Source organism: Pyxicephalus adspersus, chromosome 12 (genome assembly GCF_032062135.1).
Source record: "Pyxicephalus adspersus chromosome 12, UCB_Pads_2.0, whole genome shotgun sequence".
NCBI lineage: Eukaryota > Metazoa > Chordata > Amphibia > Anura > Pyxicephalidae > Pyxicephalus > Pyxicephalus adspersus.
This window is the reverse complement of record NC_092869.1, coordinates 25,043,003-25,051,637: the sequence shown is the minus strand read 5'-3', so window position 1 is coordinate 25,051,637 and position 8,635 is coordinate 25,043,003. Positions and strand designations below refer to the sequence as shown.

Here is an 8,635-nt window from a genome sequence, read left to right as displayed (position 1 = left end):
CAAACTGCACTGGCAGCTGTATTCCACAGTGAAGCTATGGATGCAGAATAGAATGACAATAGATGTATTAACCGTTTTTTTGCCAAATGGTACTACTTTATTCCATATTCCTTTCCAGAAGCCAACCAAAGACAGATTTTAGCGCCCTTCCATCACTCTACCTGGTATATTCTGAATATATCCGACTGACTTTGTTATCTGCATAAACATGTCGACTATTTCAAAGTTGGGCACAGTTTGGTATGCCACTCTGTGTTGTTGTAGTAGATATATTCAAGGTTTTTATGTTGTTCTGGAATATAAAGCATATTCAGAGTATGCCCTGTTATTTTATATAAACCGAGCACTCTCTCTTTAATTTAACTTAATTTATTTCTATCTTTATTTACGACTTTTATTTTTCCTTTTCATTCTTCTTTTTCTTTCCCCCCCCGCCCATCTCAGAAATCTATAAGATGATTCAGGATTATTTTCATGGATCTCTGGCGAAAACAAATATGTGTAGATGGGGAAAGGAATTAAATATAGGAGATATTGTTCCTATTGTAGTCCAGGGATATCAAACAGTCTGCAAAGCAATGGTGAATGAAATATGGAGGGAAACACAATACAAAATTATTCACCGGGCCTACAGGGTTTTCAGAACCACTGAGGGGACACAAACACACGCTGATCTGGACTTCGGCTGTCCTAAATGCACTATTCTAGCTGCCACCCTGGTTCATCGTTTATGGTTCTGTCCGTCAGTTCAAAGCTATTGGCGGAGAGTACTGCAATATGTTTATGAGGTTACAGAATACTTTTTCCTGCTCGCCCTAGTCTTGGCTTGACTCACTTCCCCCTGCAGTGGAAATTATACAAACTGCACTGGCAGCTGTATTCCACAGTGAAGCTATGGAAACAGAATGACGATAGATGTAGTAACCATTTTTTTTTTTGCCAAATGGTACCACTTTATTCCATATTCCTTTCCAGAAGCCAACCAAAGACAGATTTTAGCGCCCTTCCATCACTTTACCTGGTATATTCTGAATATATCCGACTGACTTTGTTATCTGCATAAACATGTCGACTATTTCAAAGTTGGGCACAGTTTGCTATGCCACTCTGTGTTGTTGTAGTAGATATAATCAAGGTTTTTATGTTGTTCTGGAATATAAAGCATATTCAGAGTATGCCCTGTTATTTTATATAAACCGAGCACTCTCTCTTTAATTTAACTTAACTGCCATGGCCATCCCTTTAATAATGCAGTGTACTCATCTTCTGATGGCTACTTTGAGCAGAACAATGAAAGTGTCACAGCTATCAAATCATCTTGAACATAACAATGAATTTACTATATTCAAATGGCCTCCAGTCAGTACATCTCAGTCCAGTAGAACAGTAGAACAGCCGTTGCCAACCGGTGGTCTGTGAAAAAATGTTGATGGTCCACGGCTCTGGCAGGAGAAGGACCCTGCTGGGGGGGCGCACCAGCCAGAGCCGCGGACCATGTCTTCCGTATTGATCCCAGGCTTAGGGCGGTGGGCGGGTTGTGTTTCTGGAGTGGGCAGCTTCTGACATCATGACATCAGTCTAAGGGAAGTTTCTTCCCCTTTAAGTTACACACAGCTCCCCACACATGTGCGGTCTGGGGGCAGTGAAATTAGTGATTGGTGAACTCCAAAAAGTTGGCAACCACTGCAGTAAGGTATCATTGAGATGTGGTGGAATGGGAGATTCCAATCATGGTTGTGCAGTAGACAAATCTGCCAGCACTGCATGGTGCTATCATGTCATTATGGACTAAAATATTTAAGAAACACTTCCAGTACCTTGTTGAATCTATGCCATAAAAATGATGGCAGTTCCAAAGACAAAAGGGATCCATCCCAATACTAGCATGTTGCACCTAATAAAGTGGCTTATGAAAGTATATACAAAGCCATTATAATTCAGCATTAACAATGAATACCATATTGTATTGTTTTCGATACTGTGAATGTATGAATTGTATACATTCTAAGATAACAGTGTGGAAATTATTTGCATCATGATTTATGAAGAATTAAGCTGCGTACACACGTGCAATTTTTCTCGTTGGAAAGGATCTTTCACGATCCTTTCCAACGAGAAAAGACTGCACGATGCATGAACGATGCTGTACATACAGCACCGTTCATGCTCTATGGAGAGGGGAGGGGGAGAGCGACGGAGCGGCACCCTGCTGCGCGCTCTCCCCTTCCCTTTCATTAGGATCGGTCGTCGTCCATCGTCCATGGATCCGCCAGGACGGTCGTCGGACAATGGACGACGACCGACTGTACACACGGCAGATTTTCGCCCGATAATTGGCCGATACCGATTATCGGGCGAGAAAAATTTGCCGTGTGTACGCAGCTTTAGATGGTTGTGTTGTCTGTAGACCAAATGAATCATATATCATATCATTTGAGTTGCAGTGCTCATCTGCTAACAAGGGGCATACTGATAGGAGTGACAAAGAGGTGTTACAAATTCTCTTTCACAGTCCAGTTACAGGCTAAAAAAGGAACAAGACCTGTAAGTGTTACCTTATTGCAAAAGTGACAAAGCAGGTCACCAGCCCTGCTTTACAGGCAGGTCGGGCTGTGCAGACCTCAGGACAAGATGTACAGATATAAAAATCCTATGCAAGTTAAACAGCTCTCTTATATGTATTTATTCTGGGCATGAAGTTGGCTGAAGTTAAGCTTTACTGATTTAAACCCGTTCTTTCTTTACATAGTTCAATCGGTACATTGGGCAGCTGTATATATTGTCTGTTCAAATGCAGTATAAGTATATAATTATAATGACAACACTGCCTACCTTGAGTCATCTCAGCAGCATGGTGAATGCAGAAGCTGGCAAGACCATATCTCTTCATCTCATACAGATACTGTCCCCTGCAGGAGACAGACATTCCAATCGCTAATGACCAGCATGACCTTTATTTGTTAATAACAGCAGAGTCATAATGAAATGTGACCTTTCTGAACCGATTACACTGCCTGTACCCTGTGGCTCTCATTAAAACCAAATATATATAAGGAACACATAATTATCCATTTTTACATGACTTACACCTTGAGGAAAAAAAAAACTCTTGACCGTCTCTATATGGTATTTCTGATGTTTATTGGCAAGAAAAAGGAAAATTAAATTGCTTTTAATCAAAATTATGTGCTGGTTAATCTTATTCTACTATGATCCTTATTTCATAATATTTAGTAAAGTCACTTCTACTTTTATTTTAAACCTCTGTGTTTTTTTAAACAGTTACAACACTTTAAAGAAATCAAAAATGCCATGTTCCTGGTTAAGGTTCTATAACTTTCAGAAACATTTTAAAGTTTGCCAGAGTAATCAGATTCCAGCTAGAAGCAATAACATAAACAATACCAGTACAGAGAGATGAATGCATACAGTATACGACCAATATGTGGACCCTTGACCATTACAGCCATGTAAGCTTGCTTTGTAATCTGTAATAGCATTTGTCACTGGAAACACCTGAAAACTGAGAGAAGCCCACATAATTTGGCCCTGTACTTTATACCCCAATAATGTTTTCCCCAAGAAAGAAAGATTCCTTTATGGAGAGTTGTAAACTCAGATGTGAAAGAAGGGTTGGACTTTAGCTCAAAGGTCATTAAATCCACCCAACATATATCTGGTTGCACAGATTTTTGCAAATGAAAAGTAGGTAGAGAGAATGCCAGGAGACGCAAACTACTGCTAATCAAAAAAGATCATGGACAGAAACTTTATTTTTTGGTAGCATTATTATGCCAACACATTTCAAAACACTAAAATATCCCCTTTATCAGGGCTATACATATAATAGGTAATAAAAACAATATAAAAATAATAATGAAGCAAGATAATCAGTAGAAATTAAAGGGAACATTTGGCCTTTCCTGATTGTTTTGTTTCTTTAACTATTACATTTGTGTGTAAGTGAGCTACCACCCCACCATTTACACTGAAAAGACTTTGAAGTACAACCAAGTTTTACAATGGTATAGTGGGGGGAATTCCCGTACTCTCTAGTATATCATAGATAGCTTGATATTGTTGAGTGTATTTAAGAAACTAGAGAAAGAAGAGGGCTGAATATGTTTGAAATATTAATTATGTATTGATAAAAATGCTTTATAAATAATTATAACACAGTCATATAAAATATCAGAAGTTCCGTTGCATCATCACGGGATTGGAATATTTGTACTAGACAGAAGTGTTCCTAGCAAGTTCACAGCGTATGAACTTAAACAGTCTAGTTTAACCCGATGCCTTTTGCCACGATTGGCTTCCTCAGGGGTTTAGTTTGTAGACTGTACAGTCTATATGAATAAAAGCATAGTACAGGGGTGGGCAAACTTTTCCAGTCAGTGGCCACACTCTGATATAAAATTTGGCAGAGGGACTGGGCCGATACGAGAGTAGGCGGGGTTATGCAATCATGATGCCACTGAACGTGACGTCATGATGGCATAAATAACCCCGCCCACTCTCCCATCGCAGATCTGAGCCTGCAATGGAAGAGTGGGTGTGTTGTTCTGCCCACTTCCCCAAGCCTGACATATGTACAGGGAACATGGTCCACGGCTCTGGCCGGTCCGGCCCCCCGGCAGAATCTATTACTGTATTACATATAATCTTAGAGTTGTCTATCAAAGACAGGTATGGTATTGAAATATTTATGTACAATAATAACATTAGTAGGGGTATACTATCTCTGATTTTTCTTCACAGTGTGTTCCCCTAAACACTACAAGTCACTACAAGTAAGTAAGATACCCCTACTATTGTTAATATATTTTTAACTGTATATTTAACAGACCAAAAAGGAACAAACAGGAGAAGTATGTTGATAGAGAATATATACACTTTAGGAGTTAATAGTTTCCTGCCTGTCTCCTGCAGCTTTACTTTCACATAGCAAGCGGCAAGTGGGACTTAATATTTGAATCTATGTAAAAGGGTCAGTATGACAGTCAGCTAGTATCTTTACAGGGGAATCAGCAATGAAAGCCCCAGTATATCTTACATGGTACACTGAGACAATCAGCACAGAGCCAGACATGCTAGAAGAGGTAGATGGTATTCTCATCCTAGGCAGCATTATCCATAATCAAAGCTGACATAGATAATGATGCAAGAGAATGAAACAACCTGAGCATACTGTATTTCTACAATGAAGGAACATTTAAAGAAGTGAGAATCTAATATAGAAAGGCCAATGCTAATTTAGCCTTCTTAATGGAGCAGGCACATGGAGGACAACCGTGATAAATAAAAAATTTGCAGAGCTTTAAAAAGTCTTCTGTAAGCAGTACCTTGCAGATAGGTTATTTGACAACATTAGTCAAGCCAGATTTTGGAAGAGGACATATTGGGCCCGATTTATAAAAGCTCTCCAGGAATGGAGAGGATACACTTTCATTGGCGAAGTTGGGTGATCCAGCAAACCTGAAATGGATTTTTAAAGTCGTTTTCAGTCCTGGACTATATCTATTTCAGGTTTGCTGGATCACCCAGCTTCACTGATGAAAGTGCATCTTCTCCAGCCTTGGGGAGCTTTAATGAATCAGGGCCAATGTCTTCCTGCAAAGAACGCTATGAATGGATTGGTCTACTCACAAACCTGTAACAAACATTACCAGACAGACAATGACCTAAAACCGCTCAAGACAAGGGCAAAAAATGTACAGCCTAGAAATACCTGGCACCGAGAAGGCTTTAAGTTCATTTAAAGCAAACTAGGAGATCTCTGGAGATCCCATTTGGCTCACCTGATATTTTGAGAACCAAAAAATTTTAAAAAATGCATAATAATAAATGAGAGTAGTCATTTGTAACATTTCTTTGTCCCTCATTTATTGTATCTCTGTAGACACAAAGGCACTTTACCTGTGTACAATGGCCAGTTATCAAAAGCCTGGGTTGTATGGGGACATGCATGGAACTGCAGGATAGGAAAATGGGAAGGGTGTGCTTTGCTAAACATAAGATTTTACTAAGAATAAAAATGCAGCTTTGAGGCTTCACTTAAGGCGAGAGATTAATCCGCAGGCTGAAGTTTTATATATAAATGCTGCACACGCCTCCTCTCTCAGCTTAGTCTCAAGATGTCTCCATAAGGAGACCTATTTATATAGTAAGTGCTAATTTAAAATGAAAAGAGCTGTGCCGTGCAGTCTTTTACAAGTTCAGGCTCATTAAGTGTTTATACTAAAAAATACTGCTATCTAATTCTGTGACACATCACAAATCTCTTTACATATTAAACAGATCTGACTGTTTTTGCAACTGAAAACATTTATGGATTACAGATTTTTTTAAAAGACCCAGTTTATTTCTCTCATTGATATAACACTGAGATGTTATGTAGTACTTATCAGGGTTCGTTCCTATCAAGATAACATAAGACACAGGAAAACCACGTTTTGGAAAGATGCCAGTTAGACCAATGGTATGTTTTGGGTTTCTGGTAGGAAACCAATGGAAGACGACAACTCCAATAAAATCTAAGAGAGCAAGTCCCTTGTAGGACTGAACTGAGGACTCAGACACTACTAATGCTCATAAACTTGGCTGACTTGTTGCCTTTGCACATTGGACAATATTAGAAGTTGAGAATTCAGGTACCATAATACACAAGAGCTAGACGTAGCCAATATGCTGCTACAACACTTTGTACATATTGATGGTAGAAATTCAACTGAAATTCAATTCAACCCATTGCTGTTGGGAATTGGAGGTACCCAACAACATATTACACAAGTGATAACCACTTAGGTGACTTGCTGCCTCTGTACAACAATGCATTGGTAAAGAAAACTCTAGAGAAATACATTAGTTATAATGCAAATAGTCTCAACACATACATGTATGTAACCAAGCAAATATCTATAAAAATGATTACACTGTCTCAAAAGACTTAAGGCAGAAGGCCTAAGACCAGCTCAAAACATTTTCATACTCTGTCTGAGCACAAACCAATTTGGTTAGAATATTTTTGCTCCATTTGCTGCCTGAGCTCATTGAGGAACCTAAATGTATTAAACTGGGTTACTTAAAATCTGTTTTTATTGTATGTTATCACTAAACTATCACTAAAAACAGATAACCACACAAGTCTGTCTTCATAAATGTATGTTTTGTTTTTACACTTTTTTCTATAATATTCTATATATATCCAGGAGAAACATTATCAATTGATTTGAATTTTTAGTAGGTAGATTTGTTTATTTTATATTGTTTTCACATAACTGCATTGATGCTAAAACGAATGCTAAAATAAATCACTATAAATTGAATTTTGGGACTTTCCTTGGGGCTTTAGGATTTATATATATTACAAGCCAAGTTAAAAGCTCTCTTGCGCCACCCAGTGGTCATTTATCATAACCGCATTAACATAAACCTCTCTGGGCTAACAGCCTTCCTAATAAATTCTATGTCAAAATGATTTATCACATTTATTTAGAAATGTTTTAAATCACTATTTTCCCACTAATTAACAATAAAATGTTATGCACTTAAGACATACTAACCTGATTATGTATGGTTCCGGAGAGTCTGGACGCAGATGTATGGCACGGGTTATATCCTTTAAAGCGTTCTGCAAATCTTTTTGCTGTGAAATATAAAACAAAGTATATTACAAATTTTCTTTATTTTATTTTAAAGCATAGCTATATCCAATAATACCAGGAAAAAATAGGTCGTCAAAATATAAAACAAATCTAACTATGTTCCAATATTCAACTTTATTTCAAAGATTTCCCTCACTGGACACTACTATGTGTCCTCAGTCTGATGGGTATCATTCAACCTGCATTCAGATTTGCTTCTTGTACTGCCTCTTTCTCTCAAACTCCACTGTCCATGGAAAACATTAAAAGTTGAAGATCAGCATTAACCAATGTTTAGGGCCAGATTAATTAAAGCTCTCCAAGGCTGGAGGATACTTTCATCTAAGAAGCAAACCTGGAACAGATTTTTTCAGTCATTTGCTATTTGCTAAAAAATGCTCTGAATCCTGGACCAAATCCAATCCCGGTTTTCTGGATCACCCAGCTTCACTGATGAAAGTGTATTCTCTCTAGTCTTGGGAACTTTTAAATTCTTGAAACAAAGTACCATGTTGTAGGAGAGCTCTTGATGCATATTTTTAATTTTTTATAAGATTAAAGTTAGGTGTCTCCCATTTCTCTTGATTGCTGTTGAGATGTTTCTACACCTTAGAAGCCATTTTTGGTAAATTGAGTTGATTGGACATGTTTTGGAAGTGCTCACACCTCTCTATAAAGGGCCCTATAGCTGACAGTGCATATCAGAGCAAAGACCAAGCCATATGACTACAAAGTAACTAAATGAAATATAACAAGTACCTGTCTGTAAGCCTGTGCTCTGCAGAGATATGCTCTAATACAGAGAGGATCAACTTTTATAGCTGCAGAGAAGTGATGTACTGCTTGGGAATATTGTCCTCGGTGCAGAAGGCAGATCAGACCCAAATTCACATGTGCCACAGGCACTAGTTTGCTGGATCATCCAGCTTCACTGATGAAAGTGCATCCTCTCCAGTCTTGGAGAGCTTTAAAAAATCAGGCCCATAGAC

General features: G+C 38.3%; 1 long non-coding RNA gene across 1 annotated transcript; it reads right to left on the bottom strand.

Annotated features, from left to right (window-relative positions):
- Positions 1-2,830: 2,830 nt before the first annotated feature.
- LOC140342030 (uncharacterized) lies at positions 2,831-8,546 on the bottom strand. The gene is made up of 3 exons (XR_011922977.1): positions 8,406-8,546; positions 7,566-7,648; positions 2,831-2,909 (listed from the first exon to the last, which is right to left on the bottom strand). It is a non-coding gene; the product is annotated as an uncharacterized lncRNA (long non-coding RNA).
- Between the last annotated feature and the right edge of the window lie 89 nt (positions 8,547-8,635).